Source organism: Mustela putorius, unplaced genomic scaffold, assembly GCF_011764305.1.
Source record: "Mustela putorius furo isolate JIRA1106 unplaced genomic scaffold, ASM1176430v1.1 tig00000460_pilon_pilon_pilon, whole genome shotgun sequence".
In the NCBI taxonomy this organism is placed as follows: Eukaryota; Metazoa; Chordata; class Mammalia; order Carnivora; family Mustelidae; genus Mustela; species Mustela putorius.
In genome coordinates, this window is record NW_025421389.1 from 17694459 (window position 1) to 17712312 (window position 17854).

General features: G+C 42.5%; 1 pseudogene; it reads left to right on the top strand.

Moving 5' to 3' along the window:
- The first annotated feature begins 731 nt into the window (after positions 1-731).
- On the top strand, positions 732-7794 carry LOC101678341 (annotated as a pseudogene).
- The last annotated feature ends 10060 nt before the right edge of the window (positions 7795-17854 follow it).

The window sequence follows — 17854 nt, forward strand, 5'->3', positions numbered from 1 at the left end:
GCAAAGTTCTCCAGAGGATACTGAAACCTACCCCATATGTGTGTCTGGAAATGTGGTCTGCTTTAGAGCTCCAAACCTAGGGCAGTGAATTGCTTCTATTCCTTCTTCTCTAAGTCTTCTCTTCTACCTGATCAAAGGACTGCCTGAAAGGGGGATTGTTGCTCAACAGCTTCTAGTGACATTGACCTCAGCTCTGAACGTGAAACAGAGAGCTGTTATTATCTGAACTATGCAAATATGAGAGTCAGTGAATGTGCACTTCATTGAAAAGGCTTGTGAGGAACAAAATCCTGAATCTGTACCAGGTGCTCCCACAGTTCTCTTTCCTAGGTAATGGAGCACCAATGGTTTGTTTCTTATGGTGTGTAGATCCTTGAGTTTGCTAATAGACATCCTATGTTTCATTACAATAAAAGAGTTTCAGGGATCCAGATAGATGCCTAGATGCCTAGGAGAAAGTCTGCAAGGTTGTACATTCTTAAAAATGGCACCTCATCTTTCCTCTTCCTCTAATTCAGACAGTATGTGGTATGGGTGCCTGTTATCACTTGGTGTTTTATTCATATTACATACTCTGAGTTTAATTTTATGAACATTAATTAAGTATCCCTATTAAATAGAGTGGGAAATAAATGGCCTTATATCTCTCTTTTGCTGTCCTCTTCAGGACAGGGCTGGAATGAGCAAATTAACCTGTAATAGGATGGCCAGACTGGAAGGTGTCAGGGGACATGTGTCAGGGGACGGAGTGTATGCAGATCCAGCTGCAAAGTTCAGAGCATAATATCCAAAAAGTAAGGCAGCCCAAAGTAGTTAACATCATGGAATCTGCAGTAATTAGACAGAACATGATCAGGAGAAACCAACAAGCAAACAATAGATGGAAACTTGTCTGTGTTTCCCTCATCTGTAAAATGTAGATAATTCAGTACTTAATAAATTGGTTTGTTGTGAAAATTAAATTTGCTTCATACACCTAAAGCACCCCGAATGGCGCCTGGTGCATAGTAAGGTTGGATTAATGTGTGAAACAGCATTATTGTTACTGTCTTCATCAGCAGAATCCAGAGTGTAAGGTGGGTTCTGGGCCTTGGGAGCAGGGGCTAGGAAGGCAAGGTGGAAGACGGGATGCAAATGTAACTGGACCTCTGATGAAGAATACTGAGTTGGAGCTCTTGAAATCTTCCCTGCTTGAGTCCCAAATTGATCTTGGAGACCAGTTGAGCTGAGCTTGAAGCACTGCGTCATGAGAGCCCTGCTGTGGGGAAATGGGGTAGCAGAGACTAAGACCCAATTTCTAGAAGTGTTTAATTAGCCTTACCTCTTGACTTTCTTTCCTTCTGACAACACCGTCATGCCCCAAGGGAAAGAGTTCTTTGACCACCTAGGAGAGTGGCTGGTGTCCATATTAACTGTCTTAGACTGACAGTCGCCAGAAGGCAAGGTTTGGTTGTGCCTTAGGCTATAATTCTTCTGATTATTAGATGTCACAGGTGATTAGGTATTTAATAAATGACATGAAGTAGATCATTTCCCTTTAGGGTAGTGGCAGAGCTAACTAACATAAGTAATTTTCACTATTAACATCAATTCCATTCCTTAATATCCATCATTGGGGGATCTCAAAGATTAATCCATTGCGAATATTTCCACTAAATCTATGTGCTGTGTATTTTTCATAGTTCCCTGGGATAACGTGGTACCTACTTCACACAGTGACTATATTCCTTTAATTGTTTCATTTGTCAAACATTCACTGAATGCTTACTACATGTTGGTGATGGTACTTGGATACTCAAGATGCAAAAGAAGAATGCGACATTGTTCCGGACCTCAAGATGCCATAAACTGGTGCTAGGACAGAGACAAGTTGACAAGCATATTTCAGGGAAAGTGCTGCTAATTGAGCAAACACAAGATGTTGTTGGGATCCAGGGATGACCAACTCTACTCAGTGGTTGAGAGTCATTGTCAAGAAGAGCTGATAGGTGTTAAAACAGAACTCCAGATCTTCCTCCACTTTTTTCAACAACAACAACAACAAAAAAAAAGATGTATTTATTTGAGAACCAAGGAGAGAACAGAGGTCATGAGGGTCAAAGGGAGAGGGAGAGAAAGTCTTTTAAGAAGACTCCTTGTTGAGTGGGGAGCCCAAGTTGGGGCCTCATCTCATGATCCTGAAATCACAACCCGAGCAGAAACCAAGAGTCTGACACTTAACTGACTGTGCCACCCAGCCTCCCCTTCCTTGGTTTTTGATGGGGTTACATCCCAGTAAATCTATTATAAGTTGAAACTACACTTAATATACCTAACCCACCAAACATAGTAGCTTAGCCTAGCCTACCTTAAATATTTTCAGAACACTTATATTAGCCTACAGCTGGCAAAACCATTTAATGTAAAGCCTATTTTATAATTAAGTATTGAAAATCTCCCATAACTTACTGAATATTATACTGAAAGTGGTTGTGTGGGTACAGAACAGTTGTCAGTGTTTGGGTTGTTGACCCGGTGTTCGTGAAGCTGACTGGGATCTGAGGCTGGCTGCTTCAGAAACCCAGTACCACAAGAGAGGAAAGTACCACATAGTCCTAGTCAGGGAAAAGATCCAAATTCAAAATTCCATGGATGGTTTCTACTGAATGTAGATACCTCTCACACTGTCATAAAGTCAAACTGTCTTAAACTGAACCATGACAGATTTGGGGCTGTCTATACAATATTTTAAAAAACAAGAAGAGGTTTATTTGGCAGCAAAAGAAAAAGTATGCATAGCAAAGAGGCAGCTTGGGAGAAACGAGAGGAACGGAACACATGAATTGGTATAAAAGTAGGAAAGTGGGAGAAATAAGGTTAGGTTAGTAAATAAAAGCACTATCACCATAAACTTTGCATGAAAAGCTTGAAAGTATTGAATTTGTCAGACATCATTAGAGGACTTGAAACAAGAAGACAATATGATCAGATTTGCCTTCAAGAATGTTCTTTCTGATGCCAGCTTGGAGGATGTGGTGGTTGACCAAAATACTATGTGGGGAGTCCAGGTGTGCAGTTGAGAGGTTATTTTAATGTCCATGTTATATATGATAAGGACCTGAGCTAAAACAGAGCAGTGGGGATAGAAAGGAGGATGGAAAAATAATTTAGGAGCACCCATATGGTTGCAAAAGGCAAGATTTCATTTATTTTAATGGCTGAGTAATACTTCACTGTGTATATATATATCACATTTTCCTTACCCATTCATCTATTGATGGACACTTGGTTGCTTCAGTGTGTTGACTATTGTAAAGAGTGCTTCAATAATCATAGGGGTGCATATATCTGAAATTAATATTATGCTGTATGTTAATTATGCTTGAGATAGATAAACAAACAAATAAATAAAATCCTTTAGGAGGTAAAATCAAAAGGACTTGGTAGCCAGCTGGATGTCTAGAAGTGAAGGAGAAGGACTTAATACCAAATATATTTACTGCTGGCTATCACAGTCCACAATGCATATTCCTCCTTCAGATCCTTACTGGTGATCTGAAGCAAATCCTGCCCTAATGGCCATTAGATGGAAATTGGGGTTGAAAAACTTGTTGGAGCAAAAGAAAGCATATTTTAAGGAAGTTTTGGATTTCACTGGGGGTACTTTATTTCTCCATTTAAAAGCACAGGATACACAAGGAGGTTTGCTAACTGAAACCTTGTACATGGAGCTAATGGCAAACGGGGAGAGTCATGGTCTTCATCTCTTGACCAGTCCTTCCCAAATTTAAGGTGCATGCCGATCACCTGGAGGTCTTACTAAACTACAGGTGCTGATTCAGTGGATCTGGAGTTGGTTTGGGAACACACCTGTTTAACAAAACTCCCAAGTGGGGCAGATGCACTAGACTCCAATTTGAGTCATCTGTCTCTAGACTGTTTCACAAAGAGGGAAATACGTTTTGTTAGTGCAACAAAATGACCGCAAGCACACTGTAGCAATAGGGCAAAGAGTACAAGTCTCCGATTATACTCTGGCTACTGCTGCAGACCTTTCAGATCTTGTCTGGGTGGGGCCTCTTGGGAGCGGTACCTATCCCAGGAAGGGAGTGGTTACATCCTATAGAGTTATATGCAGTCTGAGCCAAAATTGTCCTGGTGTTCCTTCAAGAGCCATAAGAGTTCCTCTCCCCATGCTGCCCCCAGCATGTCTCCCTGAATAAGCAAGCCCTAACTCAAACCTGAAAATAACTCCAACCCCCTGGCTCATGTAGAGTCCCGCCTAGTCAAAGTGGGATAGTGTAAGTTTTGTTTAACTTGCTGTGGAGTTGAGGGATATTTGGGGTTTAAAGAGTTATAAAGGGCTCTTTGTAACAATTGCAATATTTATGTACCTGTCACCAGAGACAAACAAGACTGGAAATTAGGAACAGGCTCCCTCTCACCTTGGGAGTCAGCTCTCATCCACGTTTGACCTCTATTCACTGACCATGCGGTGTTCTGGTTATGGTTTGTTTATATATGCCAGCTCTTTAATTATGAGAACATAAGTCCTAGGGACCAGGACCAGATGCTGGGGTTGGCATTGCCTGGTGGGAGACTGGCACTGACAAATGGTCTTGGGTGGCTCAGACCCAACCTGGCCTGCTCTGGTTGCCTGAAATAGAGAGGAAATTTTTGCTGTAGGGAGACTGCAGTAGGCTCTGAAATTAAGAGGAGTCTGGTATGAGGAAAGGTGCTATCTTGGGAATCAGAAAACTAGTTCTAACTCAGCAATAATTGGTTATGTGATTTTGGAAGAGGCATTTTGTCTTTCTTGGGCTTAGTTTCGCTCTGAGAAATGAAGTAGGCTAGGTCAGTTGTGTTCAATCTGTTCTCTGCAGAGTCCTACAGTCTTCATTGAGGTACCAGGAAGATCAGGTTGGGCTAGTTCTGGCTCGTGTGATTGGTAGCTCCCCCACATACACATGACCTTGGTTTTTGCTGTCATGGTAACCTTTTGCTGTTCCATACAAGTGTTTCCATTGGTGAGGCCACTGATTCAGACTTCAGACTTTCTGTAAGAGTTCTTTCCATCATAAGCACTAATAAAATTCTGGAAGATAAGAAGGCTCCCCCAAAATCACCTCCAATGTTACCCTCAGGGATTCCTTGATCGTGGGTCATGTGCAGAAAATACTTAGAGGAAAAGCACATTAACTGTAGGAACATGATAACATCAACTGTATTTCTAGGGTATACTCTCCTAAGAAAATTGACTTCTGAAACATCAGCTCCAGAATTACTTTTAGTAAACCAAATCACAACAAATCTACTTTTTTTTTCTTAATGTATTTGACAAGGAGAGATCAGAAGTAGGCAGAGAGGCAGACAGAGATAGAGGAGGAAGCAGGCTCCCTGCCGAGCAGAGATCCTGATATGGGGCTCGATCCCAGGACCCTGAGATCATGACCTGAGCTGAAAGCAGAGGATTAACCCACTGAGCCACCCAGGTGCCCCAGAATGAATCTACTTTTAAAAAATGCATTTATTTGGGGTCCTGGACCATAGGCTGGAGCAACCACTAGACATGTCTTTATCTCAAATTATTTCTTCTAAGTAGCCTATAATCTTAGCAGTTCATTTAAAAGAGGTTGACCTATTTTTGTTGTCTTGATTGTGTACTCATATGTGTTAAAATCCTTTCTGAGGTCTGTACTGGAAGGATTGTTACCATTCTAATATTTTCGCAGGAGGGTTTTCCTTTAGCAGGTTGTATGGCTTTATAAGGACTGAAGTGCCTAGGAGCAAAGCTCAATAAAAATGGCTATTTATATACAACTTGTACTTATAATGGAGCATTTCACAAAGAATTTCCCTTTGTAGCACTGACAACAGCACCTTGAAAACAGCAGGCATACCTGTTGAATGACTGAATGATCTTTCATTCATTTATTCATTCCATGGAGTTGACTGTATCACAGAACTTTGTATGAATTACTGTTTTCTGCTTTGGAGAACTGAAATGAAGCTATGCTTCTTCTAATAACTCTACTTTTATCTTGGTCACTGAGCCAGATGGGGCTTCAACTTGGCTTGGAAGATCAGTCTTTTAGAAGGCAGAGTCTACCCACCATCGTTCTACTGTTGTTTCCTAATAGGATTCTCCTCTTTGGCTCTTCCCCTTGACCACAGAAGGATCATTCAACACAGAGACTACTGACAAAAGGGAGTATTTTTTTGTGCGAATAGGGTAAGTCATGAGTAGTTAATAGAAATTTGATTCTCAAAAATATAGCAAAATCTAAGGGATTTCATTTTCGAGTGAATGTGGTTCTTAATTTGATTATTTTAGAATATACAAGTTCATGAGGAGAAATTTTGAATTTGTTGAGGTGTGTTTCATATGACAAGGAAATACCCAATTGAAATTTGACATTGGAAGACTGATAAATTGGACTCAGCTTCCCACGGGCTTGAGAGCATCTTCAGAAAATAGTGTTACATTTCTACCTTCCAGGAGATGGGGAATTGGCTTTTTTAAGCATTTTTATGAGAAAGGTGATTAATAAACTATAAAAGATGTGAGATTATAGACTCTAGAAGATCTGCTTTGGAACTTAAAGTGTCAATGGGTCCAATGCACTTAGCTAAGAGATCTATGGGAGAGCTAGTGTGAGACACATGAGAAGGTCAGGAGAGAAGAAAGCAGGAGATTGTGCTTTCTGTCTCATTACTTTACCTTGAGCCTCTGTGGAGCTTAGCATGCCCATCCACAAACTAAGAACAGAGGATCTGGCTCTCACTTTTCAGTGATCTTGGAAGTTTGTGGAGGTAGTAATAATGACAGGAGCATTGATGTTAAAAGTGTTGGGGTGTCTGGATGGCTCAGTGGGTTAAGTGTCTGGCTCTTGATTTCACCTCAGGTCTTGATCTTAGGGTCATGAGGTGGAGCCCCACATGGGACTCCACTTTCAGAAGGGAGTCTGCTTGGGATTCTCTCTTGCCCTCTCCCTCTGCTCCTTCCCCATCTCTCTCTCCCTTTCTCTCTCTCAAATAAATAAATAAATTTTTAAAAATCATGTTTAAAGAGTCACAGAGGATTCACAGACCTATATCCCTGGGGCAAAGAATACATTATATATTAATAAAAATAATTTAAAAAAAAAGTCACAGAGGAAGAGACACGACTTTGAGTTGTTTGCAACTATAACAGAACTCTGGGTGCCTCACTCCAGCTCCTGACTCACCACTCTTCCCTCTGGCCAAGGAGCAAGTTTTTAAAGACATGAGGAAGACACCCAGGGAACCAGGGGTGGCAATTTTCCGAATTCGAATTACCTTAGCCAGCCACAACGTAAAATCTCTGGAGAAGATACGTGCTGACCTGCTCAGAGGCACAAAGGAGAAGAATCTCATTGTGAAGGGACCGGTTCGGAGGCCCACCAAGACTATGAGAGTCACTACAAGAAAAGGTTCTCAGACTTGGGATCCTTTTCAGATGAGGTTCTACAAGGGACCATTGATTTGTACTGTCCTTATGAGATTGGTAAGCAGATGACCCGTCAGCGTGGAGATACAATTTGAGGTTGAAATCACCATGGCAGACGATTGAATCTACTTTTCCTGTAAATTGATTATCAGTTGTCAAGGGAAAAAAAGTCACAGAGATAGGAGAGTGGCTCATCACAAGACACCTGTGGTGAAAGCACAGGCATTAAAGCCACTCAGACCACTGTTCAAGTCTGGAACTCTGCCGCTTATACTTTGATAAAGACATTTAATTCCACCTTTAAAATGGAGATAATAAAGTTGGGATAAAAAGAAAAGTTATGGAGGTGCCTGGGTGGCTCAGTGGGTTAAGCCTCTGCCTTCAGCTCAGGTCATGATCCCAGGGTCCTGGGATCGAGTCCAGCATCAGGCTTTCTGCTTGGTGGGGAGCCTGCTTCCCTCTCTCTCTCTCTGCCTGCCTCTCTGCCTACTTGTGATCTCCATCTGTCAATTAAATAAATATAATCTTAAAAAAAAAAGAAAATTTATATAAACGAAATACCAGACCTCACAGAGTATATGTTCATATCACATCACACAGTTCGGCTCTCATCACCATCATCCCAGCTAAAAAATAAGTTCATTTCCTAAGCATTCATTTATTCAAGGTATTTGGAGTGTTTGCCATGAACGTTGGAAATTAGATATGATTTGATGTCGGCTTATGATGTCAGTGGAGCCAAAATGAAATCATCTCAATACATTCAAAGGGACTATGTTGCCCTTAAGCAGTGTGCTTCAGTTCATAACTGACTAATAGGATTTCAGCTGCACACAAATTGTTTTTCTTTGTTCTTAGATTTGTATAATCCATTATTCATATTCTCACCCCAGTATTTCTTGTGATTAACTGTGTATTTGCAGGAGGGTCACAGAGTGAAGTAAAGTTGGAATTTAAGCTAATAAACAATGGACTCCTTGAGAGCAAAGCATACATCATAGTTCATGGTGCTTTCGGGGCCTAGGAATAGCATATAGACTTTGAGTTTTATTCTGGAGGAGATAGAGCCTTCTGAAAACTCAGAGCAGAGGAGTATCGTGAACTGACTGTATTCAAAGAGATTGATTCTGCCATATGTGGAGGACAGCTGTTTAAGGGGGCAAGGGTGAAGGCGGGCAGGCCCTTGGATAGTCATTGCAATAGTAAAAAGGTGATATTATAGTGGTTTGGTCTTGAGTAGCTATGGTGGGAGGTGGTGAGAAATGATTGGATTCTGGATCTAATTTGAAAGTAGCATGACCAAATTTGTTGGTAGATTATAGCGTGGTGTGAGAAAAAGAGAAGAGTCAAGCCCGAGTCCAAGGATTTGGGACTGAGCAATAAGAAGAAAGATGTCACCTTTTATTGAGATGAAGAAGACTGGGAGCAAGTGGGAAAACTCTTGAGGGGAAGATCAAGGGTACAGTTTTATATGACTTAAATTTGAGACTTCTATCAGATACCCAGGTGAACACGCAGAGTTAACAATTGGATTATTTGAATCTGCATTTCAGGGGAAATGGATCAGGAGATAGAAATTTGGCGATCATTGACATATAGAAGGTATTCAGTATCAAGGGACCAGATGAGCTCACCAAAGAATGAATGTAGACTGCAAAGAAGATGAGGTCCCAAGTGTGAGCCCTAGAGCACTGCCATGTTCAGAGTTCAAGAAGACGAGAAGGAACCAGCAAAGGAGGACAGAAAGCAGGCTATAGGAAGGAGGAGAACTGGAAGAGAGAGTGGGGTCTCAGAGACAAGAAAGATAAAAAAATAAAGAGATTTCAAGAAGAGGAAGCAGTCAACTGTGACAAATGTGGCTAATAAGCCAAATAAGATGAGCACTGAGAATTGATCTTTGGGTTTGGCAAAGTAAAGCTTTATTGATGACCCTGACAAAGACTGGTACTGGAAACTTTGGAATGGTGACCTGATTGGAATGTGTTAAAGGAAAAGAGAAAAAGAAACAGGGAGAATGAGAAAAGACCTCTGTTACAAGGATTTTGCTATAAAGGGGAGGAAAGGGGGATGACTTTCAAGTGTAGGGTGTAAGCAGGGACCTTGCATATGGCCTGGGGACTGTTAAATCAAATCGGATGCTGGCTATAGGTCCGGAGCAGGGTCTTGGAGGGCCCTGCTGATCCAGACTCTGACCTTCAGTTGCTGGATAATGGAAGGTCCTGAAGGTCCCAGGGAAGGGTTTGGGTTGAAAAAAGTGGGAGCAGGGATACTTGGAAAACTCAGGGTGGTGAGTGATTCCCACCAGGTCCAGAAGTATCTCAATACTTTTAACACTCATAACAGAGGTACCAGCGTGTTTTAGATGAACACTGGCCTGGATCCATAAAGAGGTTTTGGTCTTCATTACCTTTGTTTTTTAAGAAGAGGATATTGCGGCATATTTTCGTGTTGATGAAATGACCAGAAGGGAGGGGAGATTTGGAAATTCAATTATGTAGGAGAACAAGGTGACAGTTATAGGAGAGCTTTGAGTTGGTGAGTGGGGAGGGGGTTAAATAAAAGGGATGGTTTTGGTGGAAACACAATTTGTTGTTGTTGTTTTTGTTGTTGTTGTTCCTTGTAGCAAGAAGGAGCACAGAGGAGAGGGGCACAGACATGGGTGAGCTCTTAAGTGGTGGTAGAAGGCTCGTGAAATTTCTTCACTGGTTGCTCCCAGCGTGTCTGTGAAAGAGAGGAATTTTATTAACACCCCAAAATCTAACCTTCCTCAAGATCACTATGCATCCACATTTTATCAGCGACTTGGTAGAATTCTGGGGGAATGCTGGTCATTCCACCAACTTTTGATTCAGTGTCTTTATCTCCTGCCAGGAGATCTCCAGCTGTGGGATTTTGATCCCACCTCATTCCATGAATGATGACTGGAGCCCAGCTTTCTTTGGTTTGCAGAATGTGAGGACCCCTGGCCCTCTCATGCCCTGCTTTGCTATGGAGTGGCCCTGAAAGAAAACATTTCTTGCCTGACACAGTGATGCATCTGGGGCCACGGCAGAACCTGACTGACAGTAGGTATTCAATAAATATTTGTTGAATGACATAGAAAGGGAAGGAGGGCAGGAGGAAGGGAGGGAGGGAGGAAAGAAAATTCAATTTGCATCTAGAAGGGAAACCACTAATCTAGCCTAGTTGCATTATGTTTCTGCTCAGGAGATTTACATCTTGTTTATAACTAATTCCTCTGTTACACGTTTGGCATTCTAAGATTTTTGCCAAGACTCGGGAATACATCCAAAATGGCTGAAGGATGACAGTGTTTGATTGCTTGCCTCTCTCTCTACCTCCGAAGTTAATATGATAGTATCTGAGTGCAAAGGCACAGGCAGGCAGGAATTTAATGCAAATTTAGCCAGGAGTCTAGTGCCACTTCACAAAATATTGATTAGGTGTCTGATTTGCTCTCCCCTGACAATGGGCCATAGGAGTAAACCAATGAGGTGGGCTCAACCCCAGCTCGTCATGGTCATTCGATAAAGCCAGGCAGCCAATGAGGAGCAGCTACCTTTTGATTGGGCGAGAGGCCAGTGAGGGGGGAAACCATCTTAGCAACAGCAGAAAATATTGCACACGCCCTTGCACACACGCACAAACACAGACATCCTGCTTTACCACCCTGCTGCAGGGAACAGTCGCCGATTGTGTCTCTTAAGGCTTTTGTTTAACCACACTCCTGCTTCCAAAGGACCAGTTTCTGCTCACCGATCACACTGCCTACCTGGTCAGTCAGCCCATAATCCCTTTTTAATGGAACGCAGGAACAACACTCCTCTCTGTGCCCCCTCCAATGTACATCTTATTAAGGGCAAACTTTGTCCTGCAGGTGGATGGCCCAGGCTTTGTTCTGAAACGCACTGTCCTGATCCCTTTCAGGAAGCCGGCCCATCTCTGTCCTTTCCTATGTGGCAGGCAGGGTGACTGCTGGGCTATCGTTTCTTCTCCTCCCTGCATGCGGCAGAGCTTTCCCTGGGGGCAGCGCAGGCCCCGGGGGCCATGGAATTTTCCTTACAGGCTTCCCCTTTCATTGTTCGTGGCCTTCACATCCAGGGCCCAGGAAAGCGTGCCTGCGTTCAGTGTGACATCTGGCAGTGTCTTTCTTAGCCGCTGGGTTCCAAACATTTTAGCACTCCCATTTGAAAGGCTCCCCTCCTCTGGTCTCTACTGTGTTTTCGTTGCTTTCTGAGCTGCTGCCCTTGTTACCCAGGTGCCGGGGCATGCGGGCAGCCTGCCAATCCCTGGTTTCCCCAAATTAGGAGCTGCCTTGGCCTTCTTGCCTCAGTTCTCTCCTCGCCCACCCCACAGCCTGGCTCTGATGGCCGCTAGTGATGGCAGGTAACGGGGACGGCTCATTGGTGCTCAGCATCCTTCTTTCCTCCATGAGCTTTGCTTTCTCTGCTCTCTCAGCTCCTTTAAGCAGGAATCTTTGATTCAAGGGCATCTGTCCATGATTATCCAGTCCTGCTGGTGGCTCTCACTCTGGTTCCCTGCTGACAGTTACAATTCGGTCTGAGTAGGAAAGCCCATCCGTTAGGACGACCTTTCAACCTCTGAGGCGTGTGGCTGGTCTTTTATTCTAGAGAAGATGAAGATGAGATGGTGTCAGAGGACTTTTCCAGCCCAAGAAGGATGCCTGTCTAGGAAATGGCAGCCAGCTGTTTTCTACCTTCCTGCCTCTACACAACAAAGGGAGGTGGCTTGAATTGGAAGCCAGAGGGGATGAAGATGGTCATGAAGCATGAGTTTCTGAATATTAGGGTTAGCAGAACCTGGAAAGTATTATCAAGTGGGCCTTCAGAATGACTTTCTGCTTCTCCCAGAGTTCTGTGGGTATTTTCTCTTCTCTCACAGAGGCAGTGACCTAGATGTGATGACAGGGTGGCATGGTATGGACTTTGGAGTCAGATTGGTCTAGATTCAAGTTGCAGATTTGTTGCTGTTAAACAACATGGTGGTAACAAATTTCTTAGCTTCTCTGGACATTTAAAAAAAAATCTATAAAATGGAAGGTACAATATCAGCCATATAGGTCTAAATAAAATCATGTAGATACTATGCCTGGCTTAGGGCTTACTATGTAATGAGCATTCAAAAACGACCAGTCTTCCTTTCAGTTCTAGAACTCTCAGAGCTTTGTTCCATCGATACACTTGTGGATACAGCATCGTTCCTTGATTTTTAAAAAGTGAGCTTCTACCTGGAGCTTAGTGCTGTGAGGTTTACATGTAGTTTCTGCCCAGACAATTTACCCTGGAGGCTGGAAAAGAAGCCAGACAAGGTACGTCACAAGGGAGTAGAGCTGAGGCAGGGAAAATGGAGGCCAGTTGTCCACAGCCAGTAAGTATAATAGGAGTGGGATCCTGGGTGAGGAGCCCCTCAAGAAAGCATGATGGGAAAGTGGGGGCTTGATTAGAACCTTAAAGAACAGCTACATTTGGGATAAGTCAAAGGAGTGGAGGTAGAAAGAGGGAGCATCGTGGAGGTTGAGGTGACAGCACTGGCAAACCCACAGAAGAGGAACTGAGTGTGCAGGTTGAAGCAGGAAGGTGGGGTGGCTGAAGGATGTCAGTAAGGGGCTCGGGCCCTAGAATTAGTTCTCCCTTGGTTTTGGTTCAGAAGCTGCCACTTGTGTCCTCGTGGGTCAGTTTCCTCAGCTGTAAAATGGGCATCATGGTAGGATTAAATGGTACCAGAAGCAGATAAAACGTTTCAGGCATGTTTGACTGCAAAAACCATGCTTTAACCCACACATGCAGCCTTTGTAATAGGACCGCCAGTCAAGTATTATTAATGTGAGATATGAATAGATAAAAGGTAATAGCTCCAAATGACGGTCGCAGGACAGAATTTCCTGGGCTGCTGTGGAACTCCGTGACGGTGACCTCTGGTGTTCTCCCAGACAGCTGCTGATACCCACTTTTCCCTCTGTGGGTTGTGATTCAGCACTTAAGCATTTTCCCTTTTATCTCCCCATTTGCATGCTCAGATTAGACATGGATTTGGTTAGACCTGCATCTGTTGAGACGGCCAGCCAATAATAGAAGCCCCATAGGGACTAATGCCGTCTGGTTTCAGGAGTGGGTCTAGCGAGTGAGGTCTAGGTCAGGAAGCTATTAGCTGCAGAGTCAGGGAATATATTCAGCTGTCATCACTTTTTAATTAAAAATAGCCTGGTGGCACTTGCATTCCACCACTATGTTGTAGAGAGCGGAACACTACACTCTCCCCTACCGTGGGTCCTCCCGCAAACAGGACACCTGTGTTCTCTGTGGTCCCAGGTCTCTAGAGCTTGTCCAGAGACCATGAGAAACCTAAAGACCACTTTAGGAGGGAACAGGTGCAATGCATACATACCCTCTTCCCACCTCTACGTTTAGTAATGGTAGGTTGGTGATACGACTTAACACCGTTGAAATCTGCAAATGCTATAAATCAGGGCTTCTTCCTTGGTGGAGAAGACCCTTTCAAAGTAGGACTTTTTTTGATATTCCAGGTTTGGTCCCCATTTCCCATCACATTAAATCCATTTCTCCCATCGCTTATATGGAAAAGAACCTTTAGAACTAATGTGCCATCAGTATAAGAACCCACTCCACTAGAATGAAGTTCAAATCCCTGCTCCTGAATTACCTGTCATATGTCATATACCTTGTCTACTTTGTGAGGCATTGGTTTTCTTATCTGTAAAATGGGGCCAAGAATGGAGTCAACTAATTAGGTTCACTGGGATTATCAGTAAAATCTTTCATGTGAAGGATTTAGTACCATCCCGGCATGAAACAATTACGAGGTAAACGTCAGGTACTTTATTAGTCCCAGAATTTACCATTCTGGTTGCGGGACATGGTAAAAAAAACTGAGCAGGTATAGAAAACTGGGTGCTATGGAGCTTGTCATAAATGTAGAAGTCTGATAAGGATGTTATTTGACACAGTTCTCTGAACCATGTAATAGTGAAGCGTACCAATCGGGGCTTCAGCACTTAATTAAAATGTTTAATTTATTACTCTGGTGTTTTTTTGCATTTAAAGATATTCGTGCAAAACAAAATGCAGTACAGTTCCCACTCTCTTAAACCAGCATAATGTACAAATTATATATTCAGCATCTTATAGCAATATGCATATAAAATATCTACATATTTGTAGCTTTGTCAACACAAAACATTTCTTTTGTGCCTGTTTTCTATAGGCACACCAGCACAAAATCATTTTTTTTAAAGATTTTATTTATTTATTTGACAGAGAGAAATCACAAGTAGGCAGAAAGGCAGGCAGAGAGAGAGAGAGAGGGAAGCAGGCTCCCCGTCAAGCAGAGAGCCCGATGCGGGACTTGATCCCAGGACCCTGAGATCATGACCTGAGCCGAAGGCAGAGGCCCAACTCAACTGAGCCACCCAGGCACCCCAGAACAGAATGATTTTTGACAAATACGGTCAATTTCTACTCTGGAATAAATCTAATTTATACTCTTTTAGGGTTTATGGTAGGAAAGAGAACACTGAGATCCCTCTCATTAGGTAGGCAGACAGACAGATGAGAGAAAGAGACAGAGAGTGCTATAAAGGCAAATAAAAATGTTTGTACCAAGAGCTAGTTCATAGAAATGTGAAGTTATTTACCTGTGTGGTGAGCTAGATAAGATTCATTTTGGATGAATGTGAGTTAGCCTTGTTGGAATCTTATACATGAGCTAGTAAACTTTGATTAAATCTAGTTGCCTATAGTGACTAATTTTAATTTGGTTTTCTTTACGGTGCAGTTTGCTTTTTCAAAGTTAGCCAGATCAAAGGTGGGGGTGCAAACTAGCACAGTCCAGTGGCAAAAGTCACCCAACCTTTACTAGCCTATTTACTACAATACCTGCCCCCTGGTTGCACTGGTTCTAATGGCAGCTCTAGAATTCAGTGGCTCTCTACAAGGCTCCTCTGTGCAGCATGTCATACATTTTCCAATGAAGAATCCCTAGCCAAAGTGCAGGAGAATCACCCAGAGTGCTTTTAAAAATGAGCATTCCTTGGCCAAAGTTCAGTCCTATAAATCGGATATGGGCAGATATGGGACCCAGGAAGTTTGCATTTTATCATGGGCTTCAGATAGTTACTGTCCACACCAAACCATGGCTTTTGATATACTTCATATCCTCGGCTTCCTTATTCCTTCTGCTGCTGCCTGAGTTCAGAGTCTCAGCCTGGCTCCTACAGAAGGCTCTTCATTGGTCTCCTAGTTATCCTCTTTACTATAATAAATATAAACTGAATAAAATTCTGATCTTATAGTGCCAGATCCTTCATCATATCCTACAGTAGGGTATTTTCTAGAGGATAATTTGCTCTCTTCTCTAAGACATATAAAACCCTTCCCAGCCTTGTCTTCTGCCATACCAACTCAGTGGTCACTTGCACGCTGCCACCACAATGATAGCTCTCCCAGTTCTCTGGACACATTTGGCTGTGTCATAGTCCTGGGCCTCTGCTCCTGTTCTGGCATCTTGCCAGAATGACCTCCCTTCTACCTCCTCCTGGCTCTCTTGAAAATACCTACTTATCTTTAACATAAGAACAGAAGAATTACCTCTTCCATGATGACTTACCCAAATTGGTACCTGTTTTTATGCCCCCTGCCACCTCCCTCTGATCTGTGTTTTCTTTGATGACAGCACCTGTACCACTCCACTGCAGTATTTGGGCTTTTGTTTGTTTGCTTTTGTTTTAAAAGATTTTATTTACTTATTTGAGAGAGAGAGTGTGCAGGCAAGAGAGAGAACAGGAGTGGGGATGGGAGGCAGAGGGAGAGGGGTGAGCAGACTCCCTGCTGAGCCGGGAGCCCAATGGGAGGTTCAATCCCAGGACCCCAGGATCATGACCTGAGCCACCAACGGCAGAGAGGCTTAACTGACTGAGCCACCCAAGCACCCTCCACTGCAGTATTTACTGACATGTCTGCCACTCCCTTGAAGGCCCAAGCTCATGTCTCCTACCCTTGGTATCTGAAGGAACATATTAATGTTTTCCAGAGTAAATGAATGAACCCAAAAACTGTACTCAAGGGAGTTTCAGTGTATTCCCAAGCTGAATTTGCAGCTCAAGAGTTGGCTGTGTCATCTTTTAGTGATGTACATCTTATCAAGTTATAAAGATCACAAGAAAAATGAAACAACTTGGAGTTTGTCATATGTGAGCAGAGTTCCTATATGTGAGCAGGGTCAATCCAGTTTGAGTAATAAGTACTAAAACTGGATGAAGCCCACAAAATGCTCCTTCCCTCCAGGACAGGGAGACAAAAAAAGGAGAATGAGGTAAATTAAACCAATGTCTTTGTTATATAAATCTCAGGGTAAATTTGGGTAAATGAGCAATCTCTGTGGCAAATGTAACTGATCTTTCTGGAGAGTTATTTGATTTAATTGGTTGATTTAATTTCCTAGCAAATGAAATCTGAAAATACTATCCTTGAGAATACTTGCTTGCTACAAATCCCTTCTCTTATCTAAACCTCATTTATTTCAATTAATTTCCCATCATTCCTTCTCTCTGTCTATAGTGTAATTTGGGTATCTCCCAGTTTTCTTTCAAGGTGACGGTTCAAAGATCAAACATAAAAAAGCTGAAGACTTGCCATTCTACCATCTAAGGCAATTTCAAAATCAGTGGTTGCCCTCATGGGTTGTGGGTGGGAATGTAAAACAGAACAGCCACTTTGGAAAACAGTGTGGTAGTTTCTTAACATGTTATATGAAAACTTAGTATATGACTTTAATCAATTTCACGCCTAGGAATTTACCCAAGAGAAATGTATATCCATGTCCACATAAGGACTTATGCATGAATGTTCACAGCAGCATTATTCACAATAGCCAAAAAGTGGAAACCACCCAAAGGCCCATGAACTGGTGAGTGGGCAGACAAAATGGGGTGTATCTGTACAATCAGATACTACTCAACAACACAGAGAAATGGAATATTGGTATATGCTATAACACAGAACCTCAGGAACATGCTAAGTGGAAGAAGACAGACATGAAAGTACTCATATTGTATGATTCCATTTATATGAAACGTATGAGAGGGTAGATTTATAGATATTAGGCAGAATAGCAGTTGCCTGCGTTTGGGGGTGGGGAGGAGCCAACAATGAATACAGACAGGCTTGAGGGAATTTTGGGAAATGTTTTAAGTGAATTTTAAGGGAATTTTGAGTGAAATGTTTTAAGACTGGATTGGAGTGAGAGTTGCCCAATTCTATACATTTACAGATCACCATTGAATTTTAGTTATAATGAGTGAGTGCCATTTCATGTAAATTATACCTCTACAGACCTATAAAAATGGTTGACATTGGCATCCTGTAATCT